The sequence below is a fragment of the Sciurus vulgaris genome (genome assembly GCF_902686455.1).
Source record: "Sciurus vulgaris genome assembly, chromosome: 3".
Taxonomy (NCBI): domain Eukaryota; kingdom Metazoa; phylum Chordata; class Mammalia; order Rodentia; family Sciuridae; genus Sciurus; species Sciurus vulgaris.
Window position 1 is genome coordinate 187816916 of NC_136463.1, and position 24716 is coordinate 187841631.

At 52.6% G+C, this 24716-nt stretch overlaps 1 protein-coding gene across 1 annotated transcript in view; it reads right to left on the minus strand.

Moving 5' to 3' along the window:
* HDAC4 (histone deacetylase 4) overlaps positions 1-14437 on the minus strand; it is a 255976-nt gene extending 241539 nt beyond the window's left edge. Inside the window, 1 exon segment of the mRNA XM_079133930.1 lies at positions 14203-14437. The gene's annotated coding sequence lies outside the window, so the exon portion shown is untranslated.
* Positions 14438-24716: the final 10279 nt, after the last annotated feature.

A 24716-nucleotide genomic window follows, 5' to 3' on the forward strand; every position in this document is an offset into this window, starting at 1 on the left:
ACCTGAGTGCTGACGGAAACGCTAGGATCCGGGACTGGATGACAAAGTGGCATTCTGGATGGGATAGGTATGTCTTCACGGCATGGCCATCCTGTGCACTACCGGATGTTTGCTGGCAACTCTGGCTTCAACCCACTAAATGCCAGCACCATGACCCCTGCTGTGACAACCCAAACCCATCTCCTTCATTGTCAAATGTCCCTGAGGGAGGACAGGGCAAAACAGACAGGGAAAGACCATGCTCCGAACAGACAGGCCAGCATGATGTGAGAGGCCACTGGCCAGCTGCACACAGCAACATAACCATCACCAAGACGGCTCTCCGCGCGGGACAGTGGTGGGACCATGCCCCTGCAGGGGAAAGGCCCTGGTTTCCGCCAAGGGCCCAGGTCCACACTCCTCCCACAGCCAACTCCACACAGGAGCCAACTCCACAGCCCACGGCTCAGGCAAGGCAGGGCACGTGTCCACATAACAGATGGAAATCAGGCTACCTGATTATTAAACCACACGGAATAAGCCAGGAATACTATTTTTTAAAAATAATGAATATGAGAATTAATTGATTTTTTTATCTACTTGCATTTGTGATACTCAGCCTGTCTTTTATTATCAAGGCAGTCATAAAAAAATGCTTCTACCACATATGCAAATTAAATGTTAGTGTTTTTCCCCGTTACAGTAACTGCTTACTTGTATTGCTGATCTATTTTTCCAATTTAGCTCCCTCAATATTAATAATATGGGAAACACTTTAACAAAGAATGCTCTTAGGCAATGCACCTACCTTTCCAATCACACAGGAGCAGGCCCACCGTCAGGTACCTAGAATGGACCATGCCACAGCAAACAGGCTACACCCAAGCCACCATGCTCTTTCCTTCACATGGGTCTCCCCAGCTCCTCCCCAGGCCCTCATGACAGAGAGAGGCTTCCCAGGGCTTCCCCAGACAGAACCAGGCCAGGGAGAGCCAGGCCGGCCAATGGGAACAGCCCCGTAACACTTCTCTTTTGTGGAAACCCCAGATGAGATGTGCTCCTGCTGCTCCCACATCCACGCTGGGGCCCACTGGGTGTCCCTCGGGCAGGGCATTTACCTCACTCCCCAGTTCCCAGTGCCCAGAAGGCAAGCTGGGTTCCTGTGCTACACCCTGGCTGCAGCCCAGGCAGCACTGAGAGGAGGAAGCGTCAACACCACTACAGGCCCACACTGACCCTCACCAGCGGACAGGCCCTGCCCTGCACCACATAAAGGGAGCCATCCCTGAGGAGGCCCTGGTCAGTCACAAAACCTCAGGATGGAGATATGACAACTTGTGAGCAAACTATGGGTTCAGAACCCAGAAGATGAACAGAAATCTGCCTGATGGGAGACTGAGACAGGCCTAGAGAACAGATCTGACTGAGCTCAGGTGGCCAGAACAGGTGCCACACACCTGCCTGGCTCTTCCAAGAGCTCAGAGAAATCCACAGCAAGCAGAGTCCACAGAGAAACAACAAAGACAAGTTCATGTTCCAAATCCATATGCTTAAAGATGGCTCAAGTCATCAATCACAACAGACTCCTCGCTGCTCCAAGCAAGAGACCAAAAGGCTGCCAACCCAGCAGCTGAAACACCACTCACATGAGTGGGCACCCCATGGGGCTGGGCTGGCCAACGGCCCATGCCCTGACCCAGCTCGGGCACTCCTTTCAACGGGGGATGAGGTAGGGGGTCGGCAAAGACACTGCAGGAGCGAGATCCAGGTATGAAGTAATCTGAGAACGCAGGCAGGGTGACGGTAAGCCCGCGTAAACCTGCAAAAGGCCCAGTACAGCCTCATCCCTGGGGAGGAACTAACGGTGGCCAATGAGGACTAGAGCACAAGCCACAGAAGAAAAAGTCTGGTGGCAGCGCCTGAGGAGAGAGCTGGGAAGTGCAGATCCGGTCCTCTGAGCTCACTAGACTGCTGCGACCGAGTCACAGGTGCAGCACTCTCCCCACCAGTGGGAAGCCTTCCTGAATTCTGAGAAGGAAACAGCATGTGGCATCCCTCGCCCACTCTGCCAAGGGTCCACTGCACACCAAGTCGGGGCGGAGATGCCCACCCTGTCTCCCCCGTCAGGCAGTCTTAATCTGGGGTAGCTGATGGCTCCTAAGATGCACAGTCTCCCTTAAATTCCATGCAAAATGGTATTTTTATTTCATGCATGGGGAAATGTATAATAAAAGAAAATCATCCACCTCCGAAGGAGCAGGTGCCAGACTGTACTGACGGGTCTGAGGGCTTCAGCAGACACACTCGTAGGGCTCCCTCCCCTGCTCTCCACCTCTGAGGTGCCAACTGGTATTTAAGATGATATTTTAACAACACGATGGCTTAAGCAAGGCCTGAATTCCTTAGTCTGTGGACCAAGGACCAGGGAGTGGGCTCCACTGTGTCCTCCCAGGTTCCAGTGCCGGTGTGGGTGGGCCAGTTCAAGGGTCAGCGAGACTCAGCATCTAGAAAACAGAAGTGCAGCGTGTCATACGGCTACAGGGGCCAGGCTGAGGGAAGGTCTGGCCACCCCCTGCCCCTCCTCTCGATTCTCTCACAGGCTAGGCAGCTCCACCTTATGCTGGCCTCTCATGTGCTGCTGTGGCTGGAGCCCAAGGCCCGCCCCCCTGCTTGGAGAAGAGACCCTCCCTCTGGCTCTCCTCCAGGCCTGAGAAAGGCCCTAATCCTCAGCTGCCCTTTCTGATGCCTCCCGAACTCCACACCATGGAGCATGAAGAATGTGCTCTTTTCTGCTGGGTACGCTGGGGGTGGGGGCGGGGGCTGCCCTGAGCAGGAGGAGGCACTCCCACCAAGACGCCCACAAGGCCTTAAGGAAAGAGGGACCTGGCCACCCTCCCCGCAGCTCAGCAGTGGGGAACTCTGCCCTTGCACGCTCCCACCAGCAGGCAGAGCCGGAAGGCAGGAGAGGAAACAGGTGCCCACAGAGCCCACCTGTTCCCAGGAAGCTCCACCTCAAGCCACAGGCTGCCTGTGCAAATGTACCTCACAGACCCGCCAGAGGGCACCTGCTCCTGCCCTGACTCCAGGACCCCACTCCCAGGCACTTCCGAAGGACAAAGAGACAGGACAGGTTGCAGACCCCTACGGCCTTATCCGTGGCTCCAGACAGCTCAGAGACCAGGGGGTCAGAGAACGACCACGACAGTGCCAAGGAGTCAGGAAGGCTGGGAGCACATTTTCTGTCATTACAGAGTCAGAAGGAGCCAGTGAACCCTCCAAGAGAGGTGGCGGAAACAATCTCCAGAGCTCTGTGTCCTAGCAGCTCCAGACGGCCGGAGGCAGGAAAGTCCAAGGGTGCCCCAAAACAGGGCCCAGGAAATGCAGCCAGTTCCAAGAACACGTGGGCTGGCCCAACCCTGAAGCACTCTGAAGGTGAAGCAGAACCTGGGGCAGGTCCTTGCCCTTCTAAACCATGACTACGTTCTGACTGAAGTCAAGCAGTTGTTTCTGAAGCTGGTGCTACTGATCTCCGTAAGGCGTTCGTCTTCTTAGTCTTCCAGTGTCTGTCAAATCCCAGTGCAGATGTGGCCTGGAGGCTTCTCCTGAGCAACCAGTGAGATCTGAGCATGGATCTGGACTTGAGGGGTTCACGTGGGCTGCAGCCTGTGGGTCCAGTGAAGCCACCCAGACCCCCAGCTCCCACCCCTCCCCTGGCTGCCTCTGGGCACCCAGGGACCCTGCCCTTGGCTGCTTCTCCTCTTGGGAAGCCCCTGCTCTCTTGGTCTGTGCTCCACGCCCTGGTGCCATTATCTAACTCTGTTTTCATTGTTTAGCTCCCTCCATGCCTGTGACCTTAACTCCAGCTATGCTGCTGCCCTGGAGGTGTCCTTGGGCTTGGGCCTGATCCCAGCCCCAACCCACCTTGCTGCAGTCCAGGATCCCGACCTCCAGTTTTCCTACCTGTCCTGCCTGAGCCAATGCAGCCTTGTTCCTCCCTCCCCTGGTGTGGCATCCTGCCCAAACATTCTGTAACTCTCAATGCCCAGAATAAAGTCAGGCTTCAGCCTCACTTTCAGGTCCTTCAGGGTTGGGCCAAGCCCAACATATCCTAGGGACAGGCCACTGTGTGCACGTGTGTCTATGTGCAAGCATCTGTGCAGGGTCATCCGTGTGCATGAGCTGCACTCCCGGAGCTGCCAGAGCGTAACACTTGGTCCATACACAACTCAGGCAGGGCAAGAATCCCGGCACTCTGGTTTTGCAGATAGGAAGACTGAGGCTGGAGAGGCTGAGTAAAGACAGTGAGGTTGCTCACATGAACTGGGACACTCCTCCAGGCCACTTCTGAAGAATCCAGCCCTCATCACTGGGCATTTCTGACCCAGAGGTATGCCCCTGAGTGCATCCTGCTCTTCCAACCTGGGGCAGACAGTTCTGCTGTGCATCCCAGCTAAAAGGAAAAGGCAGAGGCGCAGAGCAGCTGCCAGCTCAAATCCATGACCCTCGCCATGGACCTATTCACATTTTCAGCTTGCTCAACAATCTGAAGGAAGAAAGAAAATCCAAGCACATAGGGCAGCAGATTGCATGAAGTGCCCAGCACACTGAAGACTAAGAAACATGGCAGGATGCAGTTGAGCCACGCTGTGTGAACCTAGAGAGGGCAGCAAGGCTTGCTCCTCCATGCCAGTAGCTTCAGAGCCAAACCACTGGCCTCCCGGTTCTGCTTGATCCTCACAACAATCCGGAGACAAATTCTCACATCCATTTTGCAGATGAGCAGACCAAGGCAAGCAGGGTTGGGCAGCTGACCACAATGGCTGCCACACCCTAGAGGGGCACAAAGCCCAGACTATGGAGCCCCTCAGTCTGATCCCAAAGCGTATTCCTTCCAATGCATCTCTACTTCAGGGAGACAAATGGAACTGGTGGGGCTTCCGTAATAGCCCAGGTCTGAGCTGCGTTTGCAGTCTGCCTTCTCAGGAGGCCCTCGGCTCCTGCCCACATGTGATCAGCTCTTCTCCAGAGCATCCTCGGACGACAGATGGTATTACCTGGGGGCTAGTCAGCCATGAAGTACTGCCCTCCAGGCCCCTGGGCAGCCAGGGTCCCAGCCTTCTTCCACCCTGTTTGCTCAGAGTTCCAGTCTAGTACTCTACCTCACTGCAGCCAGCTAGGACTCCACGCCACAGTCTCCTTGGTTACGTGCACCACAGCCCCCACCAAGGCCCCCTGCTTTCACCAAGGTCAAGCGCATCCCACAGTCAACTAGCAGAAGCAAAAATAAACGAGCTTCCAAGGCCTCTGTCACTTTGCAAATGGACATTTTAGCCACATGTCCCTGAATCCCAGGAGCCAGGAGCAGGAAAAGGCATAGGGAGGCCAACGTGTCCTAGTCTTCACTCAGGGAGGTGGGTCCTGGCCCCTCCAATCCTCACTGATTAGCTCTTGGTCAAGGACAGGAGCATTCTTCAGAGGGTGACACAGGAAGGTGGTGAAGCATTTGGGACAGGCCAGTGCACACAGAGCTCACACCAAGAGCTGTTCCCAGTCTGCCGCTGGGTGTCACCAAGTACAAGGAGCTTCAGAGGACACTGGCAGCTGCCTTCATGGTCCTTCCAGACAGCAGCAATTTCCATATGAGGGAAGCCGATTCCCTGGTCAGCTTCCCCAGCAGGCTTCGGGAAGAGGCGAACCCAGCAACAGCATGCAGGATGAGCCACCTAGCACATGCTGTGCCCCGGCTGCAGTGACTGGCTCAGAAGAGGCTGTGCGACTGAAGCCAGACCCAGCAGTGTCTATGGCCTGACTGGAACAAAGAGCGCTGTCCTGCTGGCCATGAACCAGCAGGTGTGCCCCCGGGCAGCTGGTAGGGCCCTCAAGCACATGAAGCTGACTCTCCAAAAGGAGGGCACAGAAACAAGCCCTTGAGGACACTGTGGAGGAGCTGGATCAAGCCCTGCCTGAAAACTTCCTCCATTTGCCCTTTCCGGGAAAGCAAGACAGTCCATTTCCTGGAGTGCACAGCATTCTCTGTACTGACGCAGAGAGACCCTATCTGATGGGAAAGCTACCAGAAATACGTCCCTGCTCAATACTCAGAGCTACCCTCAAAAAAACCCCTTACTGTGCCTTTCCCGTAATCCCAGGGGGACCTCACCTGGTCCTCTGGCCCCATGCTCCTCCATCTCCCAGGATTTGCCTGGTCCTACCATGCAGTCAACCTGCCCCTGTGCGCCTGCCCACAGCTCCATCTGTGGAGGGGCTGTGTCTGCTGCAGCACCACAGACACCTGCCTCCGTTTCCCCTCAGTCCCTGGTCCTTCACAGCCCTTCCACAGGGTCGCTGCCCCTTACTGTGCCACCAGGACAGGCAACATACCCACCCATCCACCCAGCCTCCCTCAGGCCACTGCTGCCACACCCATTACCACAAGGACAGCAAGACATGCACTGGCACTCAGGGTCCTGCAAGGAGGGCAGACCCCACCCAGAGGAGCAGGAGGCCTCTGCAGCTAGCTCCGTGGCCTGGAACCACGTCGCAGAACCACCTTTTCCAGAACACCAGGAACCACACAGACAGCAGAAGCCTGGCCACTTCCACAGCCCTCCTGGGGACCAGGGACTTCAGCACTACTGGCCAAAGTACAAATCACACCACAGCCAAGAAGAAATTCAGATGCAACCTGGCAGCATGGCCGCAGTTGTGGGCCAGTGGCCCTTCAGATACTATCCATACACCCCAGCACCCAAGGAATGATGGTATTCTGCATGAAGTTTAATAGTGTGCTTCTGAGCTTCCAAGATTTGATCTCTGAGAGATATCAAAGAGTCACTGTGAGAAGAGAGAGAGTCGTTCTTCTCAAAGAGTAGGAAGGTCTTTCAGGAAGGCCTTCCCAGGCTGCAACTCCAGCAGACAGAAATGCCCTGAGCTGGCGCAGGGCCTGAGGAAGTGCTACAGATGCGTCAAAGGTCCAGGCAACACACCCCCCTTGCAGATGGCATACTATTTCCCATTCCACCAGAGACCTGCTGGCAAAAAAGAAGTGAGCAGCAGGTGCTGGCAGTCAAGACCTAGGAGAGGTCAGAGGCCCAGCAGCTCCCTCCGGCCTCCCTCCTCCTAGCCTACAGGTGAACCCTGGACAGAGGCCAGGCAATAGCAGTCAGGCAGAGTCACGATGTGAAACTGGAACTTAACCCTGGTCTGACTCAACACCTAGAGATGTGTTCTCAAAGAATGGGGATGGTGACCACCTACCATGACCTTTTCAGTGCGAATTTCATGGCAGAGAGGGGCCTAGCCCACCAGAGCACTTCCCAACCATTTCTTTATGGGCTTCCTTTCAGAGTCCCCAGGGGTCAAGGCCTACCCCTCAAGAACATGGGCATACCACTAACACCGTTGGCTAATTAAGAAGACATTCCCCCCACGTGACTCACAGACCCTGGTGGCCATTTCCAATTTCCCCTGGGGATCCATAGCTGGAAGCTGGAATGGGGTCACTGAAGAGACCTCAAGGGTCACCCCCCCCAGGCTGAAGGGAACCCCAGGACCTAGCAGTCCTGGCCACACTCTGCTGACAACACAGGGCGAGCAGTCATGCATGACCCATGGACTTTAATGTACAAAACTAATGGCCAGGCAAGAGGCTGGGTTGGACCTCCCAGAACATCTTCTCTGCTGGCTTCTAGCGACATTCAGTCATGAGAAGCTGCTCCAAGGGTCCCATGAACGCTCTCACCAGCACCGGCTGAAGGAAGACTGTCCACCACCCAGGGGAGCAGCCTCGGAGTCACTGGGACCACCCCCCTGCAGCAGGAGCAGCCCCTGCCTTGTGCCACAACACAGCCACGCACTCTGGGGAGGGTCCGAGCCCACCACAAGCCGCCTGGAGGCCTCTGGGAGGGCCAGACGGTACTGCTCAACTCAGATCAGGCACATCGGCCCATGGAGCCAGGTACCAACACTGGAAACAGGAAGAACAAAGGGGAGTCACAGCCTGACACGAGCCCAGAACGCAGACTTCCTGAGGGCAGGCCTGGCTCCTCCCCACTCTGGCCCTCCGGTCTCGGAAGCACCAGGGCCTTCCACCTGCTGCAGCCCCACTGCTGCTGTGGCCCTGGCTCAGAAGGACCACAGCCACTCCCAGCAGCACCCCCAGCCTTCCCACCTTCTCTGCCCTTCTCCCACTGCCACTGCCCCACAAGGCCCACAGCTTCTTCTCCCAGGACCCACGCTAACCACGGCCCCGGCCGTTAGGATGGCAGCCGGCATGCCCCTCTGTGCATGCTTCCTCTTCCTGGTTCGTTCCCACCAACACCCAGGCTTTTGGGGGACAGAGTCAGGGTCCTCCTGATCAAGCCCACAGCTACCCGCCATCCACTGTGTTGATCACAGAGCAGCCCACATGAAACCTGGCACCTGGGCTTGTGTGCAGGATGAGTATTTACAAAGCAATAACTGATCTGTTAGAAACTCAGCCCCAAGGACCCTCACTAACACCAAAGAGAGGCCAGGGCAAGGGGGGTCACAGAAACTTCATTTCAAAAAGAACCACTCCAGCAAACAGCAGCCCATGACCCCAGTGACAGGTGATCCCAAGGGAAAATGCAAGCCCCTCTACCTTGGAGCAAACTCCTACTGGGAATGCTGGCTCAGGCTTCCAAGCCAGAGGAATGATTCACGATTTCAAGCTTAGACGTCAATCCAACAAAAGCACTTGACTCACACAGACGGAATATTTCATGAACAAAAGTAAACTAACAAAGCCTAATATTCACGTTTTAAAAGAACCAGATTCCAAAATGTTTGTATACACAGCCATAGTAAGGTGCCATTATTAAAATCATGAGGTGAAATGAGAAATGGTTAAATAACGTCACTGACTACAAATTGAAGCAAGCAGGGAAAATGCCTGTAATAAGTGGCGGCAGCTCACCACCTTGCACACAGAGGCCAGTCAGTCCAGAGGACAGCCCACACCTCCTGGCCCGCACAGTGGCCATGTGCCCGTGACAGCTGTGAGGCCCTTCCCACCGTGCTCCGCTGCATCACGGAACCCACCTCACACTCTCCATGGCATCTACTTAAGGCACGTAATCTCCAAAATCAGGATTGAAGTTCCCAGATGTGGGGGAGAGGGCTCAGGAAACAGGCGTTCCCAGAGCATGGGGCTGCGGGCAGGAGCAAGTCCTCGCCTGTGCCGGACAGTCATTCGTCACCTACACTACCAGGCCCTAGCTAGGAGTCAGGCATGAGGCCTCTAACCCCACAGACCCTTGGCCAGCTGGACAGCTGACACCTAACAACTATCACAATGAGCTGCTGAAACTGAACAAATGGATCCTGCGGAGAAGCACTAAGAAGGTCGTTAGGCTAAGCCAAACAAGAAACCAAAGCGAAAGCATAATTGAGGGGCTGGGCAAGACAGACACAAAGGGAGTTCGCTAAGGAAGCAGTGTGGGCAAAGGCCCTGGGGCCATAGAGAGTACAGGGCAGCAAAGGCAATAGGGTCTGTAGGAGCTAAAACTCAGCAGACAGGGTGAGTGCCAGCTGGTGAGGCTGGCAAGCCAGACACTAGGATCAAGCCAGTTTTCTGGGGTCCTCAAGATCCTAAGAACAAGGGAAAGCCTTGACAGAATTTCTTGTAAGTAAAGGTAGGTACGGACACGATTTGGTATAAGTCACTTAAGAAACACTTTCAGCACAGACTTTGCCAGAGCAGCCCAGACCCAGAAGGACAGCCCCCACCTCAGAGACACATGAGGGACTCAGCGACAAACACCCTCAGGATTCTTCTAACACTAACATATTTAAATCCAATGGCTTAGTTTATCTCCTTTGTAAATAATGGGGATGAAGCATATTCCCCCCCAAAGGAAATATCAATTTTAAAACTATTATTATTAAAAAGTAATACATGCTTATTTCAAAAATTTTTACATAGTATAAACATATAAAAACACAACAAAAGTCCCTTATGATTACTTCCCTGAAACCCCAAAGGACCACCTTTATCACATCAGAGACCCAAGGACTTAAAACCAGGGGGCCTGGACTGCAGACTGTGCTGGGCCCACTTTTTCTACCTAACATCTGCGTACTTCTGCCTGTCTGTGCACAGGTGATTTCACAGCACAGTGACGTCAAGCATGTTCATTAAGCATCATTTCTAGCCTAACATCCTGCATACACGAACATCCATGCATTTATTAAACTCTTTCAAAATCAGAATAAATCCAAAATGCACAGCTTAAACTTTTGACATAAAACTTTTCCAGATAGCAATCAGGTGATTGTTACATTTTATATAACAACATACACAAGTCTCTCCAGAGAGCAAACTACGGTGTACGGTGTAACAATCAACACATCCGCTTACTGTGTGCTAGATCCCCTCCATAGCCACTGCCACAAACGGACCAATTCCACCCCTAAGAAGCCTGGAGAGAGGACACAGGAGCAGCCTGGCCTTCCCTCCCCAGCCCTGCAGAGCCGCATCCAGCGCTCTGCCCACCTTCAGCTCTGGTTCTCAAAAGCTCTTTGGTTACTATTAGAGTCACAGGCTTAACAGGTCATCAGTTATTTTTCTCGTGATCTCTGCACCTTGCTTACGGGAAGTCTTCTGCTGGTTTTCCTTTGCTTTGCTTGCTGGGGCTCGAACTCAGCTCCTCACACAGGCTGGAAAGCGCTCAACCACCAAGCTACATCCCCAGCCCCACCAGGTTCCCCCTCCCCCCCAATTATGATACTGTTAACTCTGCTGATATTTTCTCATAAGGTCTCTAGTTTGGTTTTAGGTAAGAATAGACTTACTGGATAGTTTTTCAAACTATCTGACCTTCAAATGGGTTCTTTCAATAAAATCCTCCAAGGTAACTGAAAGAAAAAGCAGCAAACTAAGCCACTCTGGTTGAAACGGAGCGGGATCACCGGCCTCCACTTTCTGCTCCCACCCCGGAGACAGCTGGGGCTTCTTGGGAAAAGATCCAAATAGAAGGTGAACACCACCAGGCTGGGTGGCCTGGCTTTTGGGGGTTTGGTGCTGTCTGTGGTTCTTTTTTTGCTAGGGATGGAATCTGGGCCCAGGTGACATGCTAGGTGAGTGTTCTACCTCTGGGCTGCACCCCAGCCCACAACTGCTAAGGTGTCTTCCAGTACTAGGACACCACACAGCTAACCTAAGAGGGCACGAGGAAGCCAAAATGACTCCCAGACCCTATGAAAAGAAGTTAGCCGTGACAGCTCCAGGGCAGTCAAGCCACTGTACCCAAGAGCCATTTGGAACTGTCTTCTCAAAGAGGCCATTCTTGCCCCCACAGCTCAACAACACTCAAGACCACCTCTGGCCCAGGAAGGGCCAGGAGGAGAAGCGGTCGACCCTGGGGACTTGACATAGCAAGGGGCAGCAGGGCTCCACTCCATGACTCTCTCAGGTTCTGCGCCCACCTCATGACCATGAGCAGGGATTACGCAGCCCTGATTAGGTGCTCATTAGTGCTAGCTACTGGTTTATGTGACGAAAACTAGCACCAACATCTCCCTGCTCCAGGAAAGACACAGACTAAAGAGAGTGCTGACCTGGGTCACAGTTACATGGAGGGTCGCAGCGGAGGCCACCTGCCTTCCAGGAAATGAGGAGGTAGAAAGGCAGGGAGGCTGCACAGCCACGTGCCACCACTAAGCAAGGCCTGCCCGCCTCCTTCCCAGGAGCCGGACACTGACCTCTGATGTGAACACAAGTGAGTTGGCTCAGTGGCCCTCAAACGTTCCCCACAAACGGCTCAAGTGTGGCAGCACTGCACGTGGGCCCTCGCCTGACTCGAACTAAGGTGCTGCACCCTGCTCCAGGTCAAGGCCAAATGCCCAAAAGCCACTACACTGCAGGACACATGCTGAAACCAAAACAAAAGCCCCTCCAGATCTACCTTGCCAGACCCCCACCCCAGGACAGACTGCAGGCCCTGACCAAGGGGCAGGGACGCTCCTCGAGCTCAATACCTGCAGTCTCCCTCCCCAGGCACAGACTCTGGTCTGAGGACAGCCCAGACACAGGGGTCGCTGCCCAGCCACCTCCCGGCAGCCACAGCTGTCCCTCACCCTTCCTGCATCTCCTCGCTGCCTCCATCAGGTACTAACACACTTCTCAGGGCAGCTCCAGAGCCATGAAAGCGCAGCCGTTTTCAACAGAAAACAGTACAGACGAGTTCTACAGGAGCCATGAAATTTTCTTCTGCTCCGGCAATTAAAACGGCACAAAGTCGCCTTTCCTTTGGTGCCACCCCCTACATCAAAGGATCGGAATTCAAAGCCATTCATGCTGCATTGAAACCTCACAATGAAGCTGGAAAATGGAAGTCGATTACTGGGCATAAATATGCAGTAGTTAAAAGGAAAGAGTTATAACGAAATTAAACTGCAGCAGGCCCACAATGTGTGGAAACTTCCAGCACTGGAGTCCTTCTGGCAAGCACCGAGAGGGACACCCTGGTAAAGCAGGCTTCCGACTGCTCCAGGCCCGGCTGCTGGAGCTGCACACAGCCAGGGTGCCATGTTGTCTTGTCCACCTTGCACAGTAACAACCCCACGCCTCTGCGAACGTGGCATTTGGGGCTTTTTATTTTGCATGGCTGAGAAGCTGCTGACCACAGAATATTCTCCCTGACTAGGGCTGCTCCGGACACATCTGTCCTTGGTCCCTCGGCCTTCCAGGCCTCTTTGCAGTCCAGTCATCTTCCCTCCAAGCCCCTCTCCAGGATCCTCCAGAGGCACTCTGCCACCAGCTCCCCTTGCAGGAGAAAGCGGGTCCCTAAAGAGGGCAGTGCTCCATCTGCCTGCTGAGCAAAGCCCGCCTCTTTTCTGATTGATTACTGCTCTCTTTAGGAAGGTATTTGATATCCAAAAGAAAAGCCCAGAACACAGAAAGCTAAAGAAGTCTTACACTGTGTCAGAGTGTGTTTTTAAGGCATGAAAATACTTCCCTCCCACACAAACCGGAGTTCTTCTGGGGAAAGATGCCACAGATCCCAGGGAGGAGAATATCTGGGAAAGCGGATCAGTCTTAAAAATAGATAGCTGAACCCAGACTAGAATTCACAGGAGCTACCTGAAAAAAATTAAATCTCACATATTTTTGATATCCAGAACTCCATTCTGATGAAACTTCTAACTGGGTGGCATTTTGCATTTCCAATTATAATAGAGTAATTGTGTTGCCATAGTGATGAGAGATTCTGCAATAACTTTTGTTGCCTTGTAACTGCTGTAGTGTATATTTGTGTACTAGCAGCTGAGTTTTCTTAATTCCATCTCCCTGCCTCTTCCCAACCACCACCACCACCACCACCACCTTCCCTGGCTGGATTCTGAAACCACCACACCAGCTTTCATTAGGCCATCCCTAAAATAATGCACGGAATTATCAGAAGCAATCAGAACTCCAGGCAACCACGATCTTATTACCGAAGAAAAAGCGAAACCAGGTCAGGGTGCAAGCCGCCAGCATCCCCCTGGACCCGCGGGCCAGGCTGTTCACAGGTTTACTCCCAGGCCTTAAATGCTTAGGCGGTTTGTGGGAACGGGCGGAAAAGCCTGACTAGAGCAAAGCGGGCAGGCAAAGTGACTACACAGGCCTTCCCTCGCTCCCAGAGCAGGCAGAGCTGCTCTCAGCAAGCAATTAGGTAGGTCTCTACAGTAATGCAATTAGGATTTAGTTAAGAAAGTCATTAGTTCTAAAATAACTTAAGTTTAATTTCTGCAACGCTTTATTTGAAAATTGTGTCACAGCAGGTCAATTTACAGCATGCAATAAAGAGAACACTCCTATCAGCGGCCGCAAGTTATTACAAATTTTCGACGTGCATTAATGAGTGCACGGTTCCTCCCGGCCTCCCCGACCCGCACGCGCGGGCTCCCGCTCCCGGGCCACACACACCCCGCGTCCCCGTAAACACCGGCGCGGCGCGTTTCGCAACGCCTCGGGTCCTGCGGGCGGCCGGGCCGGAGCCGCGGCCCCGGCCCGGCCCGGCGCCGAGGGGCGTTTTCCGCAAACTCACACGTCCGTCTGACAAAGTTACATAAACGCAGGGCCGGCGCCCCCGCCCGCCGCCCGCCCGCGCCCACCTGCGCCGCCGGCCGCGCAGGCCGCCCCGCCCGCCGCGCGCGGGCCCAGGCCGGCCGCGGGGCGGCGTCCACCTGCCGGCGGGTGTGCGCGGCGCTGCTTACCGGCGGCGGCGGACTCTAGCCCCGCTCGGGCGCTGCGAGCCGCATCTCCTCAGCCTGCGCCGCCACCGCCCGCGGGCGGGCGGCTCGGGCGGCGACGGCGACGCGGGCGCGCGGAGCGGGCCGGGCGGGAGGGCGCGAGCGGGCGCGCGGGCTCGGGCTCGGGCTCGGGCGGCGGCAGGGACCGTGCTCCGCGGCGGCGGCCCCACAACCTCCCCTCCTCATTCACAAAAAATTGACCCACGTTGAACCATGATGCTGCTCCCCCCTCCAGCACCGAGCCGCGCGGGGATAGGCCGCGCCCGACGCCCGTCAGTCGCCCCAGCCCCGCCCCCCCCGCCGGCGGCCCGCCAGCCATTGGCCGCGGCGGCCCTGCGTCACCTCCCCTCCCGGGCCCCGCCCCCTCCCGGTTTCTAATGAAGAGCGCGTCAATTACGGTTCGGCCCCGCCCCCAGGCACCCTGCCGCCCTTCCATTGGTCCGCGAGGCCTGCGCCCGCCCTGCGTCGGCCCAACCGTCGGCCCCAGGACCCGGGCCCTGCACAGAGGCTCCACCTCTGTCCGCCTTCCCGTACAAGTCCACGGCCCCATTGGCTCCCGGCGCTGTCAATTTCGGGGGGCGGGGCGTACCGGAGGACGCTCCAGGCGCCAGTGCCCGGCGCTTCGCAATGTAGAAAGCAGAGGGAGCTGGGGCGGATACTGACGGGAAACCAGGCCCCAGCCGTTGCTAGCCCGAGTTGGCAGCCTGTGGCGCTGCCACTGATCAGCACCGCGCGCCCACGCAGCTAGCTCGCGCTCGGAGGGGGCGCAGAAGCGCGCGGGCTGAGGCGGGGAACTGGCCAGGCCCTGCCGCAGCCTCCATCTTGGGCAGGGACGCGGGTCACGTGGGCTGCGTGCCGGGGACGCTGGGACCGGGACCAGTGCGCAGGCGCGTGGGCCCCGCCCAGCCCCGCGGCGGCCGCACGGCCCGGGTTGCGGCCGGGGTTCTTTGGCGGGACTGGGACCAGTGCCGGGGCGCGGGCTGGCCTCTCCCGGCCGCCGCCGCGTTCCCGTACGCCGGGAGCGCGCTTCGAGCCGGCCCTCGGCAGGCCAGGGCGCAGGCTCGGCGGCGCGGGAGGGCATGACCAGGGCGCCCTCCTGGCGTCCTAGGCCCATCTCGCCAAGAGCGGGTGTCGGAACGCAGGTTCTACCAGGAGCACCCAGGCCGTGCGGAGCCTGGCCTCCGCGACAGCGGCCCTGATGCCGGGCCCGCGGCGCAGCCTGCGCAGTCTGCAGGCCCTGGGCTCTGCGAGAAAGCCATAGTTGTGTGCGTACAGTACAGTTTGCAAAGTGCAGCTTCACGTTATTTTAACTGGCTGGAAGTAAGCGATTACGGGACGTTGCTCGTAAGAAATGTGTGCTCTAACATAGCCCAACTTCAAAGCCAAGGAATGAATTGCGGAATCTTAAAACAGAAGAGCTTAAGAAAATGCCCACAATGAAAGAGTGTTAATGACCGCCGCTGATGGAAAGGGCGCACTGACACGTTCTCATAAAATGAAGCAGGGTCGTTTAGATGACAAAAATCAAGGTTCGGAATTATTTGACAGGATTATTTAAAACGTGCAATAATATGACAATAGAAAACCTGGCATACACACATCTAATATTAATTTTACAAGTACAAATTGGGAGACATATGCCTGAACAAAAAGTCTTATCAAAAGGGTCTGGAATATAATCCCAGGTGAAATTAAAAGGTAGACTTCGATTCAGAGAAATAAGCAGTCTGTGTGCCAGTTGGACCTCACCTGGAGTCCTGAGAGCGCTCCAGAGCGTGTGTGCAAGAACCTGGCTTGCCTTTTCTGCACAAGAGAAACTTGGGGGCCTGGTGGTTGTCAGAAAAATGCTTCTCAGCCAGTACAAAGAGCTCAGTAGAGATCTGTACAATAAAAGAAAGGGGGGAGCATGTCAGCCCCAGCACCATGGAACATCCACTTGGGGCTTCATAGAAGCCATTTAAAGAGAATCCCAGTCTGAAAAAGCAAGTGTCCCCCCCCCCCCCCCACCGCCCCCATGGTGGAAGAAACCAATCCTTAGAAATGAAGACATCCCCAAAGACTCAAAATCTAGAATTGGTAGAAGTCCAGTGAGTGACTAATGATAAAACAGAAAAAGCCAGGTACACTAACAGTAACACTGAGCATTGACTGTGTACTATGTGGTAGGCACTTGAGCTAAGTGCATACATTAGGACATGTGATAGAAAAGCCCCAACCACATTAGCCAGAAAACACCTTAAATACCTACACGTAACTCCAAATCCCAGTAGAACTTGGCAACTGACAAAATCATTGTCAGAGTCCTCTGGAAGAATAAACAGTTGAGAACAGTCAAAAGGAAAAGTAATGAGAAAAAACTGTAAAACATTATCTGGACTATAATGAAAACATAATGCTAATCCAGATTAATGGAAAATGATAGTAAAGAAACAATCACAGGCAAATTTCAGAACGCCAGGCTGACATCCCGCAGGCCTATCCCAGCAGTTGCCAGGCTCCTTCCAGGCTGGTCATTGCCTGTGCCACACCAATTGTTCACTATTTTTATTTTTAATACTACCCCTACAATGACTTAAAATGCAAAGAGGTGACTTCAAATGAGAATACAATGTGAGAGAATACTTGTAATCATTTGAAGAGAAAAGAATAAACACTGAATTTGTACCTCATCAAATTAAATGAAGCTTTAAGTGTAAAATGTACTAAGGAAAAATGTAGTGGACATTTCTCTAAGTGTAATGGAATAGAAAATGCCATCAATAGTCATAAAGGGAAATATTGATAATTTGTTAATTAAACTACTGGATACAGTCAACTGGAAAATTAATAACCACTGATTGTGGAATATAGGGAATACTATTCAGCAATAAAAAAGAATGAACCAAAACTGATGAATGAATGTCAGCATCATAATGAAGTCGGCTGAAAGAGGCACATTTTATGACCATTAGCACGAAACTCAGGAGCCAATACCTGGTGGGAGTAGGGATTAGAAGGGACTGTTTCCTGGGGTGGGTGAGCAGAGGGTTGACTGGGAAGGCACCAAGAACTTCCTGGCATGAGGGGACGATGCACATCTGGACTGGAGTGTAGGTCGCATGGGTGCACATCTGTCTAAACTCCTGGACGCTATCCATGTGACTTTGCAGGGAGATTTTACCAAGACAAAGCAACAGTGGCCCCGATTTGGAGCAGAGGAAGAACAGTTCATGCATAAGAACACAGATCAAATCAAAAGTGGGGAAAAGTGTGTCTGTTTCAAAAACCTGATCTCCTTTACAGGAAAGGGCTTTCGGTGATGAAAACAAAGGCGTGCATCCCAAGCAAGACGGAAACAAGGATGGAAAACACAAAAAGAGCACCCAATAAACATGACAGAGTGTTCTCTTCCCTGATAATAGGAGAAATGCAAGGCTTTCTCTGATAGGAGCAAATGTGAAGAAATAAACATTGTACACAAATAAAGCCTTAAAATTGTGCATATTCTTTCACATAGTAATTCCAATTCCACAACTTCATCCTAAGAACTATAGATGTTGATAAACATTTAGCTTAAAGTTTCACAGAAAAAGTGGTTGGAATGAACAGGTAAATAGGGGGTTTTCTATCTTGGAAAGAAAATTTTATAGTTGAAACAGGAAGACTACAAAAGATCATGCAATATAATTTTTACAAATAAGAACATTTGTGGACACACACACACACAAAAAAAAAGATGAGAAAAAGTAATCAAAATATTCCCAGTGGTTTCTTCTGAGTATTTATTTGGAAGATTAAAGATCACTGTTTTCCATTTGCTCATCTCTGTTGTCTAAATTCTACAGTGAATATGTATTATTTTGTAACAATTTTTAAATATTCCAAAGGACCGGAAGTGAACTGAGGGAATTGCAGGGTGAGCATCTGAGAATCAGTGAAGCTGGTGGCTTAGAGGAAGAGAGATGGTGCGTGGGGCCTGAGGGGGTTCGTCAGGGCCCTCCCCACCAGCCTGCCTTCTCTTCTGGTCTCACCTTTATCTGTCCTTCAAGGCTTCCTCCTCAGACCCGCTCCAAAAAAGACAGCTCAACCAGGTCATTGAAAGAAGTACTCAGAGACCAAAGAAATAGCTCATATGGACCCTCACCTGGCTCCTCTTGCACAGGTGAGGCTTGGACCACCAAGGACATGGAGGTGATCTTGACTGGGCAAATCCCATCCAAAGCTATTTTTGTTGCAGTTTGGTATGTTTTTTGAAATAACATGTTGGGGTCATCAACATAAGGAGGCAGCCACAGTCGTGGAGGAGGTAAACCAGATATGGAATAGGTAGAGGGTAAGGAGAATAGAAACCAGGACCCTAGGAGACAGGAAAATCACAGAAGAATAGAGGCCATGGGGATCTGCAGGTTGGCAGCCAGTATCCCACGTAAGGGTCCTCCAATGGAGGCCATTGCTGGGCCTTCTGTGACTTGGGGGTGAGGAACAAGTTTGTGCCTGATTGCTTTTTTAGGAACTTAATTGCAAAGCATCCTAGCTTAGGACCCCAAAGGAAAACTGGCATTAAGGCCCCAGACAGTGGGAGTAATGACTCAGGGCTGGTTTGGGGTAGGAAAGACAGGAAATGATGACTGTGTGATACAGTCAGCCAGGCTCTGTCTTTGGAAGGAAGAGGAAGCAGTGGTCCATCACTCCCGTGCCCAATAGGTCGCCTACAGGTGCCTAGTTCCCAACCTTGTTGGTGGGGCAAGTATGGGTTCTGGGGAACATCCTGAGCATCAGAGACAACAGGCAGCAGGTCAAGGTGAGCAGCTACCAGGCCAGCCCACAGGGGAAGGGATCAGAAGGCAATCCAGTGCCCAGGTGCCTGCTCCAGTGAAGCTTCCATAGCACCCTCTTCAGGCTCAGCGGACTCAGTTTGGATGACTTATATGGTTGTCCTCCAACAGAAGGGAAGAGACAGGGAGCTAGCCTGAGAAGACCTGGCCGAGAGTCCTCCCTTCTGAGCAGACTCTGGTATGTCTGTGGCGGAGGAGTGGTGTCAGCCGTGGCCATGAAGTGGTCCTAAGGGGCATACAGCTGTTGAGATGGAAGCACCAGGCCCAATCCTAACCTGTGCGCCAGGCAAGAGCCACGTGGAGGCTCTAAATGCTTAAGAGCAAAATAGCCCCCAAACTGTCACATGAAACGTGCTACCTCCTCTGTGGCCACGCAGGCCCCCATGACAGCCTGGAGTCCAGAATCCCCAGACTCTGGATTCTGCTCAGGACCCCAGCTGTGGGCTCTTCCTCTTCCTCCACTGGCCCACCTTGCACCTCAGGGAGCGGCACTTCCATGCCCAGCCATTTTCCCGGGCCCTGTCCACAGCACGAGCAGCACTCCTTGACCTGCCCATAGGGGTGGAACTGAAGAAGAGGCTCTAAAATGGCCTCAGGCCACTTGGACAAGGGATCTGGGTCCTAGGTCCTGGGTATCTGGAGCATGGTCTGAAAGGGGGAGCAGGGGCCCCAGAGGAACCCCCCACCCCACCCAGACTTCTCACCTAGGGGTAAGACACAGTAGAGGAGGCAGCATGGGCCTCGAGAGCACAAGGGGCAGGCCAAGGGCCCTCTTGCCCAGCCTCAGAGAGTTTCTGAAAATCCCAACTGAACAGTCTGTGAGCGGGGGAGGGCCTCAGGAGGGAAGGGCAGGGGGTCTGGCTAGAGAACTTGAGGACAAGGAGCTGAGACTCAGGAGTAGGAGTAAGGCGATAAAGACATGCTTATGGTGACAGGCACCTAGGGGGGTGCTGAAGGGAGCTGACCAGGGCCAGGACAGAGATCGCCCAGTGGTCTGTAGCCAGCCAGAACCAAAGGCAGTGAGCGATGGCACTCAGAAGCCCCACTGCAGAGAACTTGCATGCAGTGCGTGTGTGATACCTGGCTGATGGCACAGCAGTGAGGACCCCACGGGCACTGACCACATAGTGGACAGGAGTCACCCTGGGGCCAGGCTGCATGGGAAAACAGGGGCGCCAGGAGGGCCCAGGGCAGAGCCAGGGAATTGGAGGTGAACCAGGGATGGGGTGAAGGCCCACATGAGGATTCCACATCCTCAGTGAAGACATTGCCTGCTGGGGCAGGGAGGTGCCGAGGAGAAACCTCTGTTTCCGCTTTGACTCGGCGGGGAAGGGCTCCCTGAGCTTGTGGCGGTGTCTGTGCTCACTTGGATTTGGGTGCGCACTACTTGCATGGTCTGGGAACTCTCAGGCCAGAACAGTAACGTGAAAGTAGTCCTGGTGCAGAAGAAGCTTGACACTTGTAGCAGAAGCAAGTGGCTCTCACCTCTAAAGGTTACATAGAATTCCCAGGGATAGACTTTTGCTCAAAATGAGCTCACAACCAAAAATTATACAACCCAAAGGTTTTATATAAAATGTGAAATTCTGAATTAAATTATAAATCTATTAGGAGACAATTCACTGTGAGCATGAGTCAGAGGGTAAATAAAGAGCAAGATCACATCACCAAGACATTGAGACAATATGACAGCTTAAAAATAATAAAGAAGCTAACTAAGGAAGTGATACTGGATACATTACAGAAGAACAAGAGTCTGAGAGAAAGAACGGGTTTCTTATTAATAGAACCAAATAAAACATGTAGACATGAAGAATATAATCATTAAAATTAAAAATTCAGTGGGGAAGATAAAAAGCATATAAATGTTATTACCAACTGGAAGATAGATTCAAGGAGGTTATCCAAGTGCAGACAGGTGAGTAAACGAGATGGGAATGGCCATTCCCTTGAGAGAGTAGGAGGCACATGGTGCCCTGGCAGATCTCACCTGACCAGCTCGCAACCCCAGCTGCAAGTGTGGCCTCTAACACTTAGGGCTGTGTCACCTCACCTGGAAAAGCTTGGGAGGTCACCTCCCTCCTAGTCAGGGAGGCCCTGAGGTCAGCCTCTGGCCAGGGGAACAGAAAAGGCTGCCCTGCCCCACTGCATCAGCCTGAGCCTTGTGTCCTGCTGGCCTCACCAGAAGTTGCTCCTGGGGCTCAGCTTCAGGGTGTCTCACCTCCCAGGCGCCTAGGTGGGGGAGGGAGGATGGAAAGAGAGGCAAAACCACATCCAGGACAGCCTTGGGATTTCTGAAGGAAGGGGCTCCTCAGGTTCAGGAAGCCCAGTGCTGGGGTGACAGACGTGGTCATACAGTGGACCTGTGGGCGTGATGGCCGCTGTACTGTCCACAGACCCCTCAAGTGCCTTGGCAGAAGGCCCCAGTCACGTCTCCGCCATGCTAGGAGGAAATCAGCCTCGAATTCTGGCCAGCGAGGCTCGGAGAGGAAGGGGGAGCTGGCGTTGTCTGCAGACGGGAGAAGACCTCCCGGAAGGAACCAGAGAGGGGCACGCCTCAGTCACGAGGTGGCAGTGGACGAGGAGTCCTCTCTCCGTCCTTCCCCAGGTGCCTCTGGCTGACCACAGAGTAGCTCTGCCCTGGAGCCACGGAGTGCCTGGGCCTCAGGAGAACAGCGCCTGCAGGACGAGCTGACGCTGGCCTCAGAGGACACACGGGGCAGGGCGAGGCTGCTGCCAGATGTCCTTGCCACCAGGGCTGCACACAAACTTGCCACCGATCTCACGCTGAAAGCTTTGTGTTCCCTTCTCTGGGAGTCCGGAGCCCAGCACGTTGCCCAGGACTGTGATCTCACTGAGGCTTGGGTCCTCTGCTGCCTCCACTAGCTTGTAGTATAGTCCTGTTCCTTGGGGGTGTAGGACTGACATCCTGTTCCGCTGCTTACCTTTTGACTCTTAGGGGCCACCTCACAGCCTCTGCCACTTGTCCCTCACATCAATGCAGTCTGCACTTGGAAGGCCAGCGGGAGAACCCTCAGTCTGGCATCTCTCTGGCTTCTTTAAGGCCCGATTAGGGCAGGCCCACCCAGGACAATTCCCTTTGGATTGGCTCAGGTCCACTGATGAGAACTTTTGGGGTATGGCAGAGGGTGGCAGAATGCCGCCCCCAGGGATGCTGCTTCTGTGTAAGGACCACCTCGGGTCACAAGCCCCTGAACACTAGCAGGTGCACAAGAGCCTTCTGATCTCTGCTTTTCCTCCTGAGAACAAGAGAAAATGTCCCTCAGTAAGTGAGGCCCTCCCCGGAGGAGCACGAAGCCTGTTCAGTGGGAATTCTGGGCACGCAGTCCGAGTTAGGATGATTCCCACTTCCTGTTAGTCTCCCCGCATAGTTAAGCTCCTGCAGTTGTCCCTTTTTGTCCCCCTGGTAGAGGCACATGGGCCACTTGTGGATGTAGATTTGCATTAAACACAAATGCTTTCCTCCTGCTCGCCTGTCTCACAGACCACTACCCAGGTGCGGCAGCCGCAGGAATGTGGAGGAGAGATGGCGAGGAGAGATGGCGAGTGAGCCTAAGCGAGAACAAGGCAGAGAGGAGAGGGCGGGCTCTGGTGTTGAGCTCGGTAGAAAGGCAGGGCTAATAGGGCACGAGGGGAGGCGGCAGCCTGAGCTTCCCACTGGTGGCTTTGCTACATGGCATTGATCCCAGGGGCTCTTTACCACTGAGCTGCACCCCCAGGTCTTTTTAGTTTTTGAGACGGGGTCTCACTGAGTTGCCCAGGCTGGTGCCAAACTTGGGCTCTTCCTGCCTGGGCCTGCAGAGTCGCTGGATCACTGGTGCGTGCCACTGCACCTGGCTGAGCTTACGTGTCTTATGTTCCTGGTGTTGTCGGGAGGTTGGTTTTTTATTCTGTCAAGCAAAATGATCTTGCTATCCTTTTTAAAGAAAACACTAAAAACTTGAAACAATATATGATTTGCAAAGGGGCAGAGGGGATAGAAAAGGAGAAGTGGGAAAAGAGGAGGACATCCATCCATCCAATGGGAAAGAAGAGCAAGAGCAAAGGAAGAATGAGTGAAGAGAAATACCAAACGAGATCAGGAAGCAATCCCAAACAAATCAGTGTGCATTTATATCAGTAGATCACAACAAATGTAAATGGTCTAAATTTGCAAGGTAAAGACAGTTTGTCAGGTTGGATTGAAAAATAAAACCCATCTCCCCACTGCTTACACATGATGGAACTGAAGAACACAGTCTGGTGGGGCAAAAAATGATGTTCAAGACAACACTAATCCAAAGACATCTCCATTGTAGTATCAGCCAACATTTCTAAGAAAGGAAAGCATTCATAGAGGTAAAGGTGAGCATAATGGTAGGAAAGACAATTCAGCCAGAAGATAACAACAATTTAAACTTTCTGCATCTAGTGATTTAGCCTCAGATAATACAAAGCAAGAAATTGTAAAGCTCCAAGGAGAAATTCATAAACCCACAATACTGGAAAATACAACTCTTTTCCTGACAGATATGCAGGATTTGAAGAATAAACTAAACAAGCTTACCCTGAGGCTCACACATTAAGGAATCCTACACTCCTGGATCCTCAATCAGGAAGCCCATTCTCACCAGGGGTATATAGACATTTAAAAACTCTGACTATGATGGAAACAGAGCAAATCTCAACAGGTGGCAGAGAGTCAGTGTCACACAGACCACCTTCTTTTACCAAAATGTGAGGAGTTAGTTAGAAATCAATAACCAAAAGACATTCTAAGTAAATCTACAGGCAAACAATTAAAACTACCAAGAGAGCTGGAAAGAATTTCTGGATGCAGGATCCATATATTGAAATTCACTGGGTTCCTATATACTTATTAGGAACTTTCAGAATTTAAGAGAAGATACCATTTATAATGCAAAAACTTTGTAATTCCTAGGGATAGATCTAATGAAAGTATATTTATGGAGTCAGTTATGAAACTTTATTGAAATGTACTTAAAAGTAACTGGAGAAACACACCAAATTTCATCAATTCTGAAATGTGCTCTTTTTCTATAATTTTAACATCTCAGAAGTCAGATGTAACTTAAAATTGACTGTTCCTTACCTTTTTGTCATACATCAGTTGGCAGCACTTTTTCTTTCCTCAAAACACATGAAAAAGAGGTATATTTTTTACTTGACAGCATCTGGATGCAATTAAGGGAATACCAAGTCCATGGATAGAAGAACTGGAAGTTGTAAAGATGACTCTACTCTTCGACGCATTCTAAAACTTCAATGCAATTTTTGGCTAGTTTCTTCTGAAAATAACTGAATAATAAGGTATTGAAATAGGACAGTTGACTTTGGCAAACAATATGGGGAGGTGTCTTTACCAGGTATCAAAATATATTCTAAGCTTTAGGAATTTGACCACAGAGTATTGGCATTGGGATGGATAAACAGAGCAAGGTGACAGATTGGCCCAGCCAGGAATGCATGTGCATATGAAACTTGACCTAAGACAGAGATTGCATTGTGGAGCTGCTTGGACAAGTGGTTATTCCTATGGGAAAAAGTATGTAAAATCACTATCTCATAACAAACACATAAACTTGGCAGAAGAATAATCTGTATGGGAAAAATACAACTTTAGAATTTTAGAAGACAATGTGG